Source organism: Tiliqua scincoides, chromosome 3 (genome assembly GCF_035046505.1).
Source record: "Tiliqua scincoides isolate rTilSci1 chromosome 3, rTilSci1.hap2, whole genome shotgun sequence".
In the NCBI taxonomy this organism is placed as follows: Eukaryota; Metazoa; Chordata; class Lepidosauria; order Squamata; family Scincidae; genus Tiliqua; species Tiliqua scincoides.
In genome coordinates, this window is record NC_089823.1 from 120,291,414 (window position 1) to 120,311,447 (window position 20,034).

Consider the following 20,034-nt stretch of genomic DNA (forward strand, 5'->3'; position numbering starts at 1 on the left):
TCAGGCCCTTAGGATTTACATACCATCTTTTATACCAGGTGGGCAAACCCCAGCCCGCAGGCCATTTGAGGCCCTCAGGGACCCCCAGTCTGGCCCCCAGGGAGTCCCCCATCTCCAATGGGCACTTGGCCCACTGGAGATGAGCCCTTGCTGGCCCAACATGACTGCTCTTTGCTGTGGCAGCAGCGAGGGAAAGGCTGTCCCTGCAGAGCTTTCCTGCTCTTGTGTGACAGTTCTACAGAAGCCCTGCCATTCAGCAAACATTGGGGGAGGCCACAGCTGAGGGCAGGCATCGGATTGGGGTGAGAAGTTGCAGGTCTGGTGAAAGCTGCTGGAGGGTGGAGTGTGCTTTGTGTTGGGGGTGGGTGGGCACTGAGGGGGAGTGCCCACTTTTAAATGGGAAGGAATGTGTGCTGACTTAGGAATCATAGGGGTGACAGGGGGTGCTGAGAGATGGGGTTGTTTCCATGTGCTGCTTGATTTTACTAGCATGGGGGTGGCGGAGGGTGCTGAGAGATGGGAAATGGCTCTGAAATTTTTTTCCTGCCCTTCCTGGACTTTATTAATGCGTTGGTGGTTCAAGACAACAGCTCCACCACTCACATTAATAGTTCACAGATCTCATGTGTTTTCTTTGCATGCCTGTAGTTTGGAGTTTGGTGTGTGGCTGCCATGCCCAAGACCTGCTGATGACCAAGGGGCTGCTGTAGTGGCGGGAGGCTGCTGGCAGCAGAGAGGACCTCTGCAGGTTATAAAGGCGAGCTACCCTGGTGCTGGGGTTCAGCAGCACTGCAAGGCAGAACCAGGGTCATTTTGGGGGAAAGAAGGGGAGCTAATTAGCATAAAGTGGGCATAATTCGCTAGGTGGTGTTTGACCTTGGAATCTGGCAGAACACACCTCTAATATATTCATTTATGTAAATTCATTCAAATTTTAAATTGTACATTAATTCTTTCTTTCCCAGCCTCCAAGACAGTGTCAGAGAGATGATGTGGCCCTCCTGCCAAAATGTTTGCTCACCCCTGTTCTATACAATGATTATAGTTACAGTATTACTGGGAGGTACAATGCTTTCGCCAGCTGTAGGAAGGTTATAGGAAACTTGGTTTCCTTTGCACATGGGCCACTCCAGTTCTAAAAGATAGAACTGAGGTAAAATAAGCATCTGAATGTGGGCAGTAACTATCTGAACTGCTAGAAAAGGAGAGTAAAATCAAATAAATTTGTATGGTACTTTTATATGGATATGGGATGTAAGTAATGCGTTATTTTTTATTTAGCCACAAGGCTCTGTAGCTTTTTTCCCCCTTTATAAACAGAAAAATATTTCTTCAACTATCTTTTTGTAGCTACAGTTAACTGTTCCAACTAACAAGACTTCCTGCAGCTATCAATTTTCCTTTCTTCATATAGAATTTCTGAGCAATGATGATGAATAGAACCACCTCAGAAACCGTTTCCTTCATGAAACAACACCACAACTATTTGCTGACAGCTGCAATCATTTATAGTCCACAAACAAGTAAAATCTAGGCAAAATACTCACTCTCTCTCCCCGCGCACACCTACCATATAATATATTGTCTTCCATGTCATTAGAATTTTGTATTGTAGAAGAAATTAACTTTTTCGCAAGGCTTAATTCATATCAAATAGTATTGCATTTTTCAAACAAAGAAACCCAAACACCATAGAGAAAGCTGTACAAAATACAGCATCAAGACAGCATCACTATTTGCCTTGTGAGCCCTGATTGGATGGGTTCAGTCATGAAAGTGAAATTGAGAAAGAGGGTGAACAACCAAGTGAGATGGTTTTGTGCCCCCCTCCAACAGGGGTGACACTGACTAGGCAGTGACCGCAAGACAAAGTGATTATTTGCATAATCTGGGGATTTTGTATGGAGAAACTTCCAATCCCCCCAACCATTGCCCAATGCTATGATTGCATGCAGATAACTCAATATATCAATTTATTGATTTATATATTATAGTGAATAATATATTATAGTGAATAATATTATAGTGAATAATATATACATTTAGATAGTTTTATTTTTGGAGTCCTTTGTTTCTTTTTTAATAAGATAACAGCCCAGCCATAATTTGGCAGCTGGTCTCTTTCAAGGGATTTTTTTTTTTTTACTTAAAATTTTTTTTTAATAAAAATTATAATTTTACTGCTCAATGAACCTTGCAATAACAACATTTTAGCATCTATATGCCATGGCAGATGGCAAGCTAATTAAGCCTGTTGGAGTTGCATACTGATATATTCTGCCTCTGTGCTCCAAAACACCTCTGTGCTCCAAAGGGAGGTCAAAGAGTAAATTTTATTTATCTTCTTCCTTGTATTTGATAGTTGCAAATCACAAGACAGATTATAAGAAAAGACATTTTTACAGATTTTAATTAGACTTAATAATGTCTACTGCATATGTTAGACCTACAAAGCTGAAAGGACACAAATTTTGTAGTGTTTTTTATGTTGAAATATTCCATTTTTGTTAACTGTCAAGGTTTTTTCTGCTAGAAATTTTTATACAAGATGATTTTGCAGGAAGAATTACAAGAGTGGATTTAACACCCACATTTAAATATATTGTAAAGTATCAGTTGTGTTTCTTTTTGTTCATCTTAGTGAGTTCATTTGTATCGAACTGTTGCAGTTGACAGATGTGGGTTGCATCATGCATATGTCAACTTGTTTTGAGCACAGATTGATCTCATTATCTGAATTATTAGAAGGAGAGAAATGTCAACATTAATACTACTACTAATAGCTAACAATTAATAGGTGTGAGAGCTGGGCCAGGCCTATGGGTGTTCATACTTGATGCTAGACATGGGGGTATACTACAGCTTAGAATCTGTGAAACATTCCACTGTTTGTCCTGGTTCCAGTATTTATAATTCCAAACTCAGGGGCTTGATATGATCGCTAATTATGAATGCTGAATTCACACTTGTATCAGTGGCGTCCCTAGGGGAGGTGTGTGTGTGGGGGTGGCCCTTAGCAGGTGATGCGTACGGGTAGGGTGACACCACTAGTGACCATAATCACTAAAATTGTGGTTTGTAGGAATAATACCATCATATACCATTCCATGTGTAATTTACAGTAGAATGTAATGAAATGAACCACTTTGAAATATCTCTATTCTGTCAAAAGGGATGATCAGAAAACCAGTGGGGGTGGGGTGATGGTACATCATGCCCTCTACCCAGGTTGTTGCCCTACCCACTGCATGACAGGAGGTCCATCATGGGGGTGATGTGCTGGCCTCTTGCACCGGTGATGCCACTGACTTGTATTCTATTCTACACCTAACAATAGTCCAGAAGCATGTATTTTCTCACTAGGGGCACAATCCTAATCAACTTTCCAGTACCAAGGTAAGGGCAATGCAGCTCTGAGGTAAGGGAACAAACTTTCTCTTACCTTGAGGAGACCTCCATGACTACCACGCAACTGCAGGATGCACCACGTGCCCCCTTGGCACAGCTATGTCAATGCTGGAAAGTTGGTTAGGATTTGGGCCTAGATCATTCAGGCAGCCTGAGATAGATCTCTAGACTAGACCTAGAGTATCCAACACTTGAACAAAAAGTTCTGGACATATGATATAGTTTTTCTCTCACATGGGGAAGGATGTTTCAACATTTCAGCATGTTTCAGAGTTTGCTGGATGGTGAAAGTTTATGTTCTCTTCCAGGAGAGCATGCACTGCATCCTGTGGGGAGATAGTCCCAGAAGCCTTCTTGAGGTAAGGGAACATTACTTCCCTTACCTTGGGGGAAGTCTCCACTGCCCTGATAGGCAGAACCCATCCAAACAGACATGGCATGAAGCAGCTCTTTCAGGCAGCAGATTGCGGCTCAATTGTCTGGTGCAGTACAACAGTACACACACACACACACCCCCAACAATAGCATGGTGCTGTTTTACCTTCCTATTCTATAGTTTTGGCTCTTTGATCTTATAGTCTTAATATGCAGCACTTTAATTTTCAAGACAAATATACACATATGCTGGAATGACTTTAGATCCTCCAGGAAATAATTTTAATGGCCCACTCTTATGGGCCATTTACGACAGCAGATCTATCAATCCACTGTCATAAATGGCCCTGCAAAAGCATGAACATCTTGGGTGACAGAGCAGCTAGTAGAAATGTCCAGTGGCTCTTCATGAATGCCAGAATTACCCAGATGCTCTACTGGCCTAGGTATGGTGGTGGGAGGAGCAGTTTGTGGGTTTTTAGAGGGAGGGCAGGGGGCAGGGAGTGAGCTGGAAGGATGGATCTCAGCAGCAAAAGCAGACACCAGACCCTATCACTGATTTTCCATCCCGCCGCGCTCCTTTCTCCCCTCAGACTTACAGCAGCAAAATAGCCAGCATGGGACTGAGGAAACCCATTGGTAATCAGGCAGCCTACCAGTCTGATTGCCTTCACTTACCTTGGCATGCAGCACATGCTCCGTTGGTGTGACTGCATGCTATGTAGTGATAGGGGATTGGATTGGGCTGTAGGCAGAGCTGATGCTATCATTAGGGCAGCTAGGCAGCCACCTAGGGTGCAGACCTCAGGGGGGTAAAGTACTGACCTTTAAGGGTCACAGTTTTATACAGATTGGTTTTTTAAGCCCATGTTAGAAGTGCAACTGACAATTTCTATTTTTATTTTAAGCTAAATACCACAGCAGGACTATGGAATGTAGTTAATGCTAAACAGCCCAAACCTGAGCTGCCCGGAGCTCCCGGACCCAGCGGCTCCATGGAGGGCTACCGCCGGATCCTGCACCTCCCACGCTACTGTGGGAGGCTCCTTGGGAGAAGGGGACATTCGTCCCCTTCCCCCGAGTAAGGGAAACATCCCTGCACTGGGGCTACTTGCTTTAGCGGCTACCAAAAGGTGACCAAAAGCGACCACTAAAGTAAAGGCGCTCGTGTAGGGCGAGCAGCCCTGCCCGAGCGCCTTGGATCCTGCGGAGCTCAGCTCCGTGGATCCACCTCTCCCCCGCCCCCTGACACGCCTTCCCCACGCCCCCAGCCACACCTCCCTCCTCCCAAAAACACCTCCCCCATGCCCCGGCCAGCTGGGCTAGCTCCAGCGGGAGCCCAGTGCTAAGCCCCGCAAACATGTCTTACAGCACATTTCCGACTGAGGTCTGCAGCGCAGAGTCACACCACGGACCTCAGGATCGAGCTCAAAGTCTTATTAATTTGAGGGGGAGGTGGGTGGGTGCCTAAGGCACAGAATAACCAGGCAGAGGCTTTGGCTGTAGGACTTGCTCTACTTCTTTATTTTTCAGCATGGTCACTCTGAATCTTCAGCATGTTGTGATACAACTGGAATTCACAGCTGCAAAAGCAAAACTAGGAATCACAGGCTTTGTGTGTTTTGACCTAGGTGTTATTCAGTTAATCAATTTTTGACAAGGGAAGTTAGATTTGTAATATTTCCGAACTGACAAGGTCTTTGTGTTGATGTCAGATGGGCACGATCACTGTGAAATACAAAACCTCCTTTAAGCTACTTATAGCACAACCCGTATTTAGGTTGTGCAAATCCTACTGACTGCATTGGGCCTTACTTCCTAGTAACTATCATAGGATTGCCTGTTTAGAGTACAAACTAGTAAAAATCACAACCAAAATCCCAAAAACAATGGAATGGAACTTAGAGCCCAATCCTGGGCTCAGCGCTGCCATGCACTGTTGCAAACGTGCCGTAAGGCACGTTTGTGAGCCTCACTGCCAGGCTATGGCCCATGTCAGCCCAGTGCTGGCTGGTGCTGGGCTAGCACCAGGCTAGCGCAGGGCAGGCGCCCAGCCTCTGCTGCTCAGTGGTCTCATGGACTACCAAGCCATGACATGGTAAGTGGGGGCGGGGAGGGGGCAAGGAAGAGGCATTCTGGGGAGGGGAGAGGCCAGCAGGGGACTGAGAGACGGCAGGGGGAGACATGATGGGGAGGCGTGCCAGGGGGTAGGGCGGGTGGGAGGCGTGCTGGGGGGAGGGAGGGAAGAGGGTCAGTGGAACTCCACTCCAGCAGATCCAAGGTGTTTGTGTGGGGCTTGGCGCCCTACATGATTGCCTTTACTTTACCACCGACCTTTTGGTCAGCAGTAAAGTGAGTAGCCCCATTGTGGGGTTGCTTACCTTACCTGGGAGAAGGGGATGAAAGTCCCCTTCTCACAAGGTGCTGCCTGCTGTAGCCCGAGGCGCACAGGATCCGGCGGCAGCCGTTCTTGGTGCCACTAAGGCTGGGCACCCCGGGCAGCTCAGGATTTGGCTGCCTATTGGGACTAGTTTGCAATCTCTGAATTTTGATGGAGTTTAGTCATAATTAACATGTTCTGGATTGTACTATTGTCCTGAAACTACATGCCCCTGAGCAATCAGGCAAGGAGCAACCAGGCAGGAGGTCTGGTCTAGAGGGTAGAGCCTCCGTTTGCCTGAAGATAACATCCGCAGGTCGCCAGTTCGAGGCCACCGGCACCGCGTGACCTTGAAGCAGCTGACAAGCTGAGCCGAGTTATTCCATCTGCTCTGAGTGTGGGAGGATGGAGGCCAGAATGTTGCGACCAGATCAGAAAGAAACATCTAAATGTTGTGGTTTCTTGAAAGATAGAACCTTCTTTCAAATTGTGAAAATCCCTATGGGGATTTAATTAGCCTGCCTATGTAAACCGCCTTGAATAAAGTCTGAGGAGAAATCTGAGGACCAAGAAAGGTGGTATAGAAATACCTGTATTATTATTATTATTATTATTATTATTATTATTATTATTATTATTATTAATCTCACCAAATCAATTGGGCATGGTTGCCACTGAGGTCACCCATGTCAGGCATTGGCTAAGGGCTCACTTGGCAGAACTGAACCCTGAATCTGATGAAAGTGGTAGAGTCCGGTGATAGTAGTGGTCAATCAGACGTTGTCATGGGCTTTACCCCATATTTCCAAGCAATCTGGCACTGAGCACTGTACATGGAACTGTTGCAGGGTAAATGATTTCAGGACTGTACAATTTATGTATTTATATAGATGTATGGCTCACCCCATCCCGGAAGCTCAGAGTGTGTACAAAAAGAATTAGCATAAAGTACTATCAAATGAACAACTCTCAGTCAACGTCCTGGATCTAGTTACCACAAGGGAAACACAAGATTCCCTCCTTCTATTTCCTTTTGTAAATGATTAGGGGGCAGCATTTTGCAGGGAAGAGATGGTGGGTTGGGGTACTCACTGATCGGTCAATCCTTCTCTGAAGATTCTCCTCAGATGGGACTTGTTGCCCTGGCTGAACTCTGCAATCAGGTTTGAATTCAGTTGGGGAATTAATTTGGGCAGTGTTTGTAGGGTATAACTGGGGTGGATGAGGGTAGTTAAGTCCTTTCAGGTGATCCTTCCTTATAAATTCTTCCCGAACTACTTTCTTTGTCATCTCAGCAAACGTGGTTGGGAGCATGTATCTGTCAAGATAATATCCAGCTTGGCCTCAGTTTCTCTTTCCCACATGTACCATTTTTGTACCATGAATATTTTATACCATTTCTATAAGGCACACTTTTTCCAAAATGGAAACCAAGCTCCTTCCCTCCGTCCCACTCCCTCCCCCCCGTCTCGTGCTACAAGATCAGAACTCAGAAGAACTAGGGCAAAAGTCACAAGTAGAGGGATTATGAATGTTATCTGCTTCTCAATGTGATAACATTTCATGACTCCATTAATCTGTAACAGTTAGTTAATTCAGTCATTTAATTTAAATTAAAACATTATTGCACCCCAAAATATAGACAACTTCAGTGCAGTTTAACATAGTTAAGTAAAAGAGGGTGATTTCACTGCTTTTACATATATATATATAGTAGTAGTACATATATATATATGTAGTAGGACATTTACTGCATGCTGAGTTATATATATATATATATATATATATATATATATATATATATATATATATATATATATATAACTCAGCATGCAGTAAATGTTCTACTACAACTTAAGAAATACATTAAACTTGCCACAAGTTTTGAGGATTTAACTGGTGCTTAGGAAAATAACTGTAGTAGGTTGATTTGTATTTCAGTTAATGACCCTCCCAAATTAGCATGTTATTAGGCATTTATTTTATTATAGTGGGAATTATCTAGCCAGTTGCTAATTAGAAGTACTTAAAACACCCTTTTAGATTTCTGGAAAGAAATGATGCATTTATGACCTACTTAATTTTTAGATAATGATATGGTAACTTGATTTATATCTCAAAAGTATTGACTCTGACCTCTTAGATTGGTATTTTAATAATTTTTATTTAAATGAAATTCAAGGTGTATTTTCGAAATGTAAAGTATTTGTTCTTGTAATGTACAGATTAAACACTTCTTTGGATTTTTGATTGCATTATCTTTGGGCACTGAGAATATTTCTTCTTATAAGCTAGTAGCTATTGTGAGTTTCAAAGCAAAACACTGGAGTCACAACTGGTGCTGCCAAGCAGCCATGTACTATACATACTCTAGGAATGTATGGTGAATTCTCTTACCCTTGACAATTTGATGCTTTCCAACTTTTGCAGGTTTGACTCAGGTATGTAGATATGAGGGCCCAATCCTATCGAGTTTTCCAGTGCTGGTGCCAGGGCCCATGAGAGGGGGGTAAAGGGGGAGTAATCTGTACCCAGGCCCAGGGTCAGATAGGGGGCCCAGGAGCCAAAGGAAGGGGTCCACAATGGGATTTACATTCTCCAATTTCAGCCAGACTCACTCCCACATGGGATGCTCGGGCTGCTAGAAATCATAAGTACCAGGCTAAGGAATGCAAACAGGACACTCCTTAACACAATGTCAAATATGGGAGGAAAATGGCTTGCTAAGGAAGTTCTTTGGCTTGTGAATCCATTTATCATGAAGGAATGTATAGGAGCTGAGAGGCACTGTAGATGCAGGACTATAGCTGCTGCAGAGGTTTTGGTACACACAGGACACTTTCCATTCTAGTATGAGCCTAAATATGATTATTATTTTCCACAATGATTTTCTCTATTTAAAAGATTTTAGAGAGGAATGTGTTTGGTTTTCCATATTACCATATCTAACTGCTGATACCTCATGGGTGGGTAAACCTGGGCTCTGCATCAGGAAGCCCGGTAGACCTAGGCTCCAAAGACTTTCCTGGCTGTTGCCTCAATCCCCTGCCCTGTTTTGCCCCCTTCCTGCCACTGCTCTGTTAATCCCTATTGCCACCCACACTCTGTTTTACCCCTTCCCTCCCCCTTGGGAGGGGCCTCGAAAGAAACTTTGTATCCCCTGAAAAATTTCTCTCAGAGGCCCTGGCTGGTGTAGTTGTGCCATTGGGGTGTGCGCTGCTTCCTGTGATGGGCAGTCACTGGGGCCTTCTCAAGGTACGGGAACATGTGTTCCCTTACCACAGGGCTGCACTGTGGCTACACCAGAGCTGGAAAGTTGGATAGGATTAGGCCTTAATTCTGCTTCAATCAGTCAGTCAATTAATTAATTGAAATGCATCTGCCATTCTTCCAGTTTGGAGAGATTCTTCTGGACCTCTTCACAATCCCTTCTGGTCTTCACCACTTGGAAAAGTTTAGTGTCGTCTGCAAACTTGGCCACCTTCTTGCTCAACCTTTCTCCAGGTCATTTATGACAAGTTGAAAAGCACCTGCCCCAGAACAGATCCCTGGGGCACATCACTTTTCATCTCTCTCCATTGTGAAAATTGCTCACTGACATCCACACTCTGTTTCCTGGTCCTCAAATATATAATATCCATGGGTTCTCCTGCATCCACATGCCTGTTGGCCTTGTCAAAGAATTCTAAAAGGTTTATGAGGCAAGACTTATCCTTACAGAAGCTATGCTGATTCTCCCTCAAGTCTTGTTTTCCTATGTGTTTTAAGACTTTATTGAGGCTTTCTACCATCTTACCTGAAACAGACATTAGGCTGACCAGTCTATAGTTTCCTGGGTTCCTTCTCCTTCCTTTTTAAAAGATTGGCATGACATTAGTAATGCTCCAATCCTCTGGCACAGTGGCCGTTTTAAGGGACAAGTTACAAATTATAGATAAAAGACAACTTCATTCTTCATTTCCTTATTAATTCTTGGGTGGATGTCATCTGGACCCAGTGACTTATTGATCTGTATCAATAAGGTCTAAAATATCTACTCTTTTAACTTCTATCTGACTTAATTCCTTAGTCAAGAGGGACCATTTGGGTAGCAGTATCTGCCCGAGGTCTTCTTCCATGAGGACAGATGCAAAAAACTCATTTAATTTCTCTGCTATCTCCAAATTCCCTTTTATCTCTCCTTTTCCTCCCTCACCATCCAGCGGGCCAACTGCTTCTCTGGCAGTTTTCCTGCTTCTAACATATCCGAAGAAGCTTTTGTTATTCTACTTTATGTTGCTGGCTATGTGTTCCTCAAAATGTTTCATGGCCTCCTGTATCACCTTCTTACATTTCTTTTGCCAGAGTTTGTGTTCCTTTTTATTTTCCTCATTAGGGCAAGACTTCCATTTATGGAAGGAAGCTTCCTTGCCTTTTACAGCAGCTTTAACTTTGCTCGTTAACTACGCCAGCACATCTTGGACTTAGTCGAACCCTTCTTTCTTTGCAGTAGACACTTCCACTAGGCCTCTATTACCATTGTTTTAAATAGCCTCCATGCACTCCTGAGGGAATGGATTCTTTTTACCTTCCCTTTCAACTTCTTTCTAACCAACCTCCTCAACTGAGGGAGGACTACCCTTCAGAAGTCAAGGGTTTTGTGTCAGATTTGCTTGGCACTCTTCTCCCGATATGCATGGTGAAACAGATCGCAGCATGGTCACTGTTCCCCAATGACTTAGTAACAGTTACATCCCTAACCAGGTCCTGAGTACCACACAGTATTAAATCCAGAGTCACCTGTCATCTGGTGGAATCCATGACTAGCTGCTCTAAGGCCCATTCATTTAGCATGTCAGGAAATCTGGTCTCTCTTTCATGACCAGAGAATGAATTGACCCAGTCGATATGAGAATAATTCAAGTTTTCCTTTATTACAACCCTATTCCTCTTTGGCACCGCCCTGATTTCTTTTCTCATTTCAAGGCCCCGTTCAGGTTTTTGGTCTTGAGGACAATAGCGTGCCCCTACCATTACATCACTCCTTGGACTTGGTAGTTTAACCCACAGTTATTATATGGTGGAGGCAGTCGCACGGACTCAGCTATATTCTATCCCTTCTTTGACTTAGATAGCCACCCCTCCTCCAACATGCTCCATTCTGTCCCTCCTATATAATTGATAGCCTGGGATTACGATATCCCACTGGTTTTCCACATTCCATCAGGTTTCCATTATACCCACTATATCAAAGTTTTCCCTAGCCACCAAACATTCCAGTTCTCCCATCTTTGTTCAGAGACTTCGGACATTTGCATAAAGGCACCTGTATACAGGTGCTTCTTATTTGCACCTTTATCCCCACAGCCTCTCAGTTTGATGGACTGGTTGTCATGTCCCGTCATGCTTCCAGCTCTAATTCCTACTCTTGTTGGAATTTTCTTGTTGTTCTCTAACCTCCCCATCCTCATCCCCGAGGGATAAGGAGTCCCAAACCGGACACCACTTGGCACCTTTCAGCTTTCCCTCAGGCTTCAGTTTAAAAGCTGCTCTGCCACCTTTCTAATATTAAGCTCCAGCAGTCTGGTTCCATTTTGGTTCAAGTGATGCCCATCTCTCTTGTACAGCCCCACTTATCCCAAAACCTTCCCCAGTGCCTAACAAATCTAGACCCCTCCTCCTGACACCACCGTCTTATCCACGCATTGAGACCCCTGATCTCTGCCTGCCTAGCTTGCCCTGCGTGTGAAACAGGTAGCACTTCTGAGAACGCTACCTTTGGGCTCCTGGCTTTCAGCTTCCTACCCAATGGTCTAAATTTGGCCCCCTGGACCTTTCAGCTACATTTCCCCAAGTTGTTGGTGCCATCATGTGCCACAACCACTACCTCCTCCCCAGCACTCTCTACCAGCCTAACTAGACGACATGATGTCCTCAACCTTTGCACCAGGCAGGCAAGTCACCATGAGGTCCTCACATCCGTCACAGACCCCCCCCCCATATTCCTGAGAATCGAGTCACCCACTACAAGAAGCCCCCGACCCCCCTCCCAAAATATCCTTAGTGTGGTTGGATGCAGACCCATTCCCTGAAGAAGGGGTCCCCCCTGGGGGATTTTTTGCCTCTTCTCCAGAATGACGTCCTCCAGCCCCAAGACTTCCTGTCCTGGCAGCTGAGGAGCTGCCTGCCTGAGGGTAGGACAATGCCTGCACATCCCCAGAAGTTTCACCGTGGTCCTTCTCTCCCTGCCTCTGTTTCTCCAGGTCAGCAACCAATGATTCAAGGGAGCAAACTCGTTCCCTGAGTTCCTGGAGCTCCTTGCACCGAGGGCCACCCATGACTTATGCGTCAGGGGCATATAGTCATGCATGTGACACTCAGTGCAAAACACTGGATAGTTCTCACCCTGCTGCTGGCTGACTAACTGCATAGCTATGTTTATTTGGTATTTTCTGCCCTTCTTCTCAAGGGAAATAAAGAGCAGTGTCTAGGGCTCTGGCTCCCTCGCCCTGCTGCTGAACTTGCACAGCTGCTGAACTCGCTTACCTTGCACTTTGTCCCAATGAGGCACTTGGTCCCGGGAGGCACTTGAGCCTGTGGGTGTTGGGGGAGGATCATGGGTGAGTGAGCCAGGCAGGGGATAATCAGGGATGAGCAGGGGATGATTTTGTGGTCAGTAATGCATTAAAAGATCTTTTCCCCCTTTCCCTGCCCTGAACAACCCCCTGAGTCTTATATCAGCTGAATAGCGATTGTATATCTAAGGAGATCCTTTGGAGGCTAGGTGGCCTACAAGGAGGTAATTAATGATTTTTACTTACTTCTCCTGGGCCATCTGGTTGCCCCCCCCCCCATAGCATGCAGTGTGTGTTCAGTCAGTGGTTCTGTGTGTTATGGGGTGGCAGGGGATAGGATTAGGTCCTTGGAGCAACCATTTTCAACTATTGTGCCATGGCACACTGGTGTGCCACGAGTGTTTCACAGGTGTGCCACAGGAATTTGAGAGAAGGCCATTTATTAGTAGGACCAATGGGGATGTGAGTTCCAACTGGCAGCATTGTGTGCCTTATCAATTGTCAAAAACCTGATGGTGTGCCTTGACCGTTTTAATACCTTGTCAATGTGCCATGAGATTAAAAAGGTTGAAAATCACTGCCTTAGAGTCTGTTCCAGATTCCTCTGTTGCTGCCTATAGTCTGCCTTTTGACTTGGTCACCTCTTTCTCACCACATCTCCGACCCCAAATTGAAAGGACCTGGTTTTGACACTGTTGTAGATTACAGTTCTCTGTGCATGAGAGGCCTATCGCTGAAGGTGGAAAATATCCCTCACTTGCAGTATTGAAGGAGATTAGGAAAATACCATTGAGAGAGCTGAATCATGCCCTTGGTGTCTTGGGAAGCAGGCATATTATAAAGCCCTCTGTTTGTTATGAGCTACAATTTAGATTAGTACCCCTTCACAATACTTCTGAATATGTTTCTGATCCTTAGCTGTAAGATTAAACTCTATTGCTAATGTGCAATTTATTTTCTGATGTCCGACTTTTTCCTGATTTGATACCACTGTGAATAAATATAAACAAGCAATGTGTGTTCTTGCAGTCACTAATGCCATGATTATTTTTTTCCACTTCTTGTTAAAACACTCAATTTAGATCAGGAACAAAATGACCTTTCATTGATTAGCAGTTAATTGCCTTTTGTTTTTCTATCTAATCTGCAAGGCTGTTGACCTTTTGAAGAACAAGGAGTAACTGTCAAGAATGAGCCAGAAACATCTTCATGAAAATATTTCTAAACAGAAACTTCAACATGCTGTTGCTAGGAAAACAGACAAGATATAGCAACTCTGTATAATTAAATACTGCAACTTAAAAATATTCAAGAATGCTAATGTCTTTTTATATTAAGAATAGTATGCACACACTGTATTTGTTTGAGGTGTGTGTATATACTTATTTGAGGGGTGTGTGTGTGTGTGTGTGTGTGTGTGTGTGTGTGTGTGTTTATTCCTTGAGGGGTGTATTTCTTTCTCAAATAAGGAATAAGGACAGGAGACTCAAAATTATCTGATGTATTCAAACACATCATTAAATGTCATGGTTAAAGGGCAGCCCAATTCGACCTTGCATTGGAAAGTGGAGGCTGCCCCATATCCAATGAGAGGTTGAGGCCAAAAGCAACTCAGCCCAGGGCAAGGGGAATCACTTCTCTTTACCCTGGGAAGAGACGCAGCAGCCCCAATGGGGCTACCCAGATCTGCACCACCTGCCACCCACCCACAGGCCCGCCCACCACCCTCCCTCCCTGTGCCCTCCCCACCCCATAAACAGATCCCTACCACCCCCACTCCCAGCCCCCACACTGGCTTGGAAAGACCATTGTGAACATACTGGTCCCGGGGCTTGCTCCAGCGTGGGGAGGCCGGCACGTGTCCTCGTGCCTACCTCTCCCACTCACAAGTTGTCACAGATGTGATTTACAGAATGTTTGCAACATTACTGGGCTTGCACTGGCCAAGGAGCTCTTAGGATTGTGTTCTAAATACAGTGTATCTCAGCTACTGCATGTGGGAAAATGCCAGATGCAAGGGAGGGCACCAGGGTGCAGGTATCTTGCTTGTCTTGTGTGCTCCTTGAGGCATCTTGTGGGCCACTTTGAGATACAGGAAGCTAGACTAGATGGGCCTTTGGCCTGATCCAGCAGGGCTCTTCTTAAGTTCTTAAGCCACCAGTGGCTCCAGGATGCGTCATCAAAGCAGAGAAGGTGGCAGTGGGAGCAAATTATGGGCAGTTTGAGGGAGGAATGGGGCAGGAATGAGATAGGAGGCAGTTTGGGGGTTCGACTGGGTGGATCTTGGTATCAGCAGCCCATGCCAGTATCCTATCCCCATTTTCCTAACCTGATAAGCCTCCACCTCTCTTTGGACATACATCAGAAAAGTAGTTGGTGTAGGTTGTCTGGTCACCCCCCTCCCCACCAATGCGCATGCTCCAGCAACACAGCTACATCATGTAGGATAGTGGGGGTTAGGACTGGGGCATAAAATATGTAAGAAGACATGTTCTTGACTGGTACACAGTTTAGTAATTAGAATGATTTCTAGTTAAACCACTCTCTGTAGAGTGATTGAGTGATCCTTAGAGAACCAGGATGGTGTAGTTCAGGGGTGCTCAAACATTTTGGCAGGAGGGCCACATTGTCTCTCTGACACTGTGTCAGGGGCATGAAGGAAAAAAAAAAGAATTTGCATTTCAAATTTGAATAAATTTCCATAATTTACATAAATGAATATATTAGAGACGGAACTTATATTTGAATGAATTCAAATGAAATTTGAATGAATATTTGAATGAATTCAAACCAGTTCATAGACACATTCACACAGAGAAAAGGGGAGGAGAATCTTCCAGCCACTTCTTAAGCAATCTCACATACAGAAAAGGGGGGATCTTCCACACATCCAGCAGTTCGCCTGCCCCCTCGCCCACCCTCCTTCCCTCAGGTGGCATGTGCTGCTACCTGGCCACCCAAATGCGCTCCTTACTGGTGCCTGGACACCTGCCCGCCTGCCCGCCCACTTGGCTGCCTGCCCACCAAACCACGCTCCATCCCTCCCTTCATTGTTCAGGTGGCTTGTGCTGTAACCTGGCCACCCACCCATCCATCCGCCCGCCCTCCCTCGCTGCAGCCTGCCCACCCACCCGCCTGCCCTCAACCAAGCAGACAGGGAAAGATGGGCCCCATGTGCACGCAGGGCCTTTTATATTGGGAAGTAACGCGAGACTTGCAAGGCTTGAACCAATCTGCAAGTCTCGCGCTACCTTCCCACTATAAAAGGCCCTGCTGCACACTGGACTCGTGCAGGTGCGAAGCTCAGCAGGAGCAAGGGAAAGCCAGACCTGGAGCTTGCGCGTTGGGCCAGCACAGGCTGCGGTGAGGGCCGAGTGCCCATTGGACATGGGGGGACCCCCGGGGGCCGGATAGGGACCCCTGGAGGGCTGCAAATTGTCTGCGGGCTACAGTTTGAGCAGCCCTGGTGTAGTTGTTTGAGAGTTGAACAAGACCAGGAAGATCCAGGTTCAAATCCCAGCTTAGTCATGAAGCTTCTGGGGTGAACTTGGGACAGTCACTGTCTCCCAGCCTTACCTACCTCACAAGGTTATTGTGAGGGCAAAAGGAGGGAAGAAACCATGTATACCACCCTGAGCTCCTTGGAGGAAGGGTGGTATAAAATGTGAAAAATAAAATATTAATTGCCTAAATTTAGACTTTGATTCAAACGACACATTATGTTAACCAAGTAGCTATGTAGTTAAGGCTTATCTTTACAGATGGTGTGGAGAGAGAGAGAGAGAGAGAGAGAGAGAGAGAGAGAGAGAGAGAGAGAGGATATTTACCTTTTTGTCTCAGCACAATTTCCCAATCAACAGTGAGAGTACCTGCACATTTTAGTGGATTTTCAATGTTTGACAATGAGAACTCTGAAATGCCATCCCTGTTTTTGTGCTGGCTGATATAACTAGCTGTCTGAGTTTGTGTGCATTCAGCTACTTTTCTTGGAAACCTCTATAGGAAGTTTTGTCATTGACCTTGGAAGTAGCCTCTGAGACTGTCACATTATTCTGCTGCTTACCAGCTGAGTTTCGGCTATTGGCACAGTGATCTTAAAAGCAATTATAATGGACTGGTAACTACGTGGAGACAGCTGGAAAGAATAATGGTGACTGAACCATGGAGGGAGGGAGGCCGGCTGTAGGGAGAATGAGACATATCCTGAATGTAAAAGAGAGTGGAAGGGAAAAGAGAGCAATGGGAGCAGAGGTGGGTCGAACACCACATCACATACCCTAAGGGTGGTCATGAAGATGAAGCAGCAGCTGCAACTATCTGCATTCCACAATGAAAGGGAGAAAAGAGACAAAAAGAAGACAAAAGATGTGCAATGCAGACCCTTTACCATTATAATTGAAATAGCTCCTTTTCAAGTTGAAACTGCAGAATAATTAGTAGAGCTGCAAGCCTTAATCAGCAGATTAAGCACCTGATGCTTTGTGACTAATTCGAGGAGGGCCATTTTAATTGGTAATGGTAAAATTTAATCAGAAGGCTGTGAGTTAAGGGCACACTTTTCTTTTTTGAAGTTAGTTTGATTTGGGCATATTACTTTCATATATCTTGGAAGATACGGCTCACGGCTTCCAAGCACTGCAAGTGTGCTGTAAAGCATGTTTGCGCTGACTCGAGAGCTGGCCATGCCAGCACAGCAAGGACACATTCAAACTTAATCAAGTCCTGGAAAACTTGGGCTGAATAGCTAAAGAGAATCCCCAAACTCCTTTGTCTACTCAGGAATGCATTGTTGCCTTTATGCAAAGTCCTATAACTTCCCCTGCTCTGAAAGCAGATCTGAGCCATTTCTGTCTTGGGCAGTGCGATCCTATCTTGAGCTGGGACAGGCAGGCCAGGAGGCCTGACTATATCCAGTGCAAGATAGGGGCTCAAAGTTGCTAACCCAGACATAAGGGGAAACTCTTCCCCTTACCCCCGAGTAAGCCACTGCAGCCCCAATGGATCTTCTTGGACTTGTGCCACTTCAGGAGGTGGCACAAGTCTGAGGACAGCGGTGCAGCTTGCAGCCGCTCCACACTACTCAGGAATGGAGGCTAGGATCTGGCATATTTGCCAGGTACCTGCCCCTCCTCCCACTTCCCACTCACCCACCCCCCTGGGACTGCCCTCCACCCACCCTACCCCTGCCCTGGATTACCTCCCTCCTGCCTCCTCCCTGCTCTCCCCAGACCCATGCGTTGGCCAAGCTCGGCCGACGCAAGCCTCCCCGTTGAGGTTGACACGGAGGTTGGATTCAGCCTCTGTAGGCTGGCGTGCATCCCTGCATCAGCCCAGCCGACTCTCAAGGAGGTGCAAATGTGCCTTAAAGCACATTTGCGACCCTCCTTGCACCGGCTCAAGGCTGCCTTAGGATTGCGCCCTTAATTGGTTTTTAATGTTTCTTTTTTTTTTATTTAGACGTTTTATCTTTGTTTTATTTTCTTGTACACAGGCTTGAGTATTAGAAAAGTAGTATATAAAACTGTTAGATAAATATATCATGATTTCTGTTTTGTCCCTATTTTGTTAGAAAGGGGAAGATTTGGATGTTGTTGTTGTTGTTGTTGTTTTTGTTGTTGTTGTTGTGCTTTTTAAAGCCCTGGCACAGGAAATGTTTGCAGATAACTTTATTCTATCTTATGTGTTCCTTTTTCATTCTTCTTCTTCTTTAGTCCTTAGCTGGCACTTGGGGAGCAGGTCATCCTCTCAACTAATACGCTGCTGTAGGTGACGCTGGAATCTGAGTATCATTCATAATGCGCTTCCACTCTTGGCGACATTTCTAGCCTTGTCAATGGTCATTTGCTGGTTCCTTAGATCCTCCTCAACATGTCTGAGCCACATTTTATTCAGTACTGCCCACTGAACCCTTCTGTATGTAGGTTGTCCTTGTCAGAGGATCTTGTGTAGCAGCCGACGGATGTTCATTCTGTAGATGTGGCCAAACCATTGCAGTCTGCGCATTTGGATTTTTTCTTCAACTGATGGTTGATGGTCACACCTTATTCAAATTGTCTCATTATGATGGTGATCACAAAGAGATCATGCCCACAATCTTATGCAAGTATCACATTAGGAAAATGAGATTGAGGTTGTTCATGTCTGATTTGAGCAGGATCCAATCCATATGGGAGAATTGGCAAGATCAGGCTAATTTTGGTCCTTTTATGTTAGATTCAGAAAGGGAAACTAATGTTCTGACACTCCCTTACTTTTAAAATTTAGTTATTATCTGGGTCAGTCCTCTATCAGTAAAGTGCAATGAGGAATCAGCACAAAGATTTAGGTAAATGGAAGCCACAAAAAAACTTTCTTATACTCATGCTGAGATTCAGCCAATGTGTTTTGAGGTCGCGTATATATCAAAGTAAAGCCTAATTACTTTAGATGTTGATTCTCAAGATGAAAAAAGCATCAGTCACAGGTTTTATCTGTACAGTCACAGGTTTTATCCACTGTGGTCTCAATCCATCATGGAGAATTTAGGCATGTTGGAGTCTCGCTGATGTTGATGGGACTTACTTAAAAGGAACTGCACTAACTGCACTAATAACATGTTATTATGTTAAAGCAAGAATGATCCTATCTTGTTATTTTGCACTTTGTAAGGGAATAAAACTTGGATTTTGACAGAAGGCCAAGTCACATATTTGTCTCTGACTTTCTCTCTTTCTCAACCCAGATTTCATTGTTGTCAGAACTTAGTAATAAACTCCAGTACAGGTGTGCGCCACTTTGCAACCTACCAGTTTATGCCAGGATTGCATAACCGATGAGCACATGTGGTCACGTGGTTATTGGGGATGCACAACCCAACCCTCTGAAAGTGGATTCCCGTCATCAAGCAGGGCTTGATGCAATCCAGTCCCTCTACAGGGGATTCTCCGCTCTGCTCCCCTCCCCTCCGGAGGGTTGTCTGAGCCTCCCAGAGGCAGTGCATGTCTGCGCACTGCCCCTACAAGGCTCAGAGTGAGGGGAATTGTGTCTCTTGCAATTTCCAGTTTCCTCCATGAAACCAGAAGTCATGCAAGAGATGCAATTTCCTTTAAGTCTGAGCTTCGCAGAGGCAGTGAGTGGACGCACACTGCCTCTGGGAAGCTCAGACAACCCTCCAGAGGGGAGGGGAGGGGAGCAAAGTGGAGCATCCCCTTCCCTGCGGAGGGACAGGATTGCATCAAGCCCTGCTTGACGACAGGGATCGTGGTCCCAATCCCTGTCATTAAGTGGCACATGACTGTACATCCTTTTTTTTTCTTTTTTTTTTCTTTTTTTTTTTTT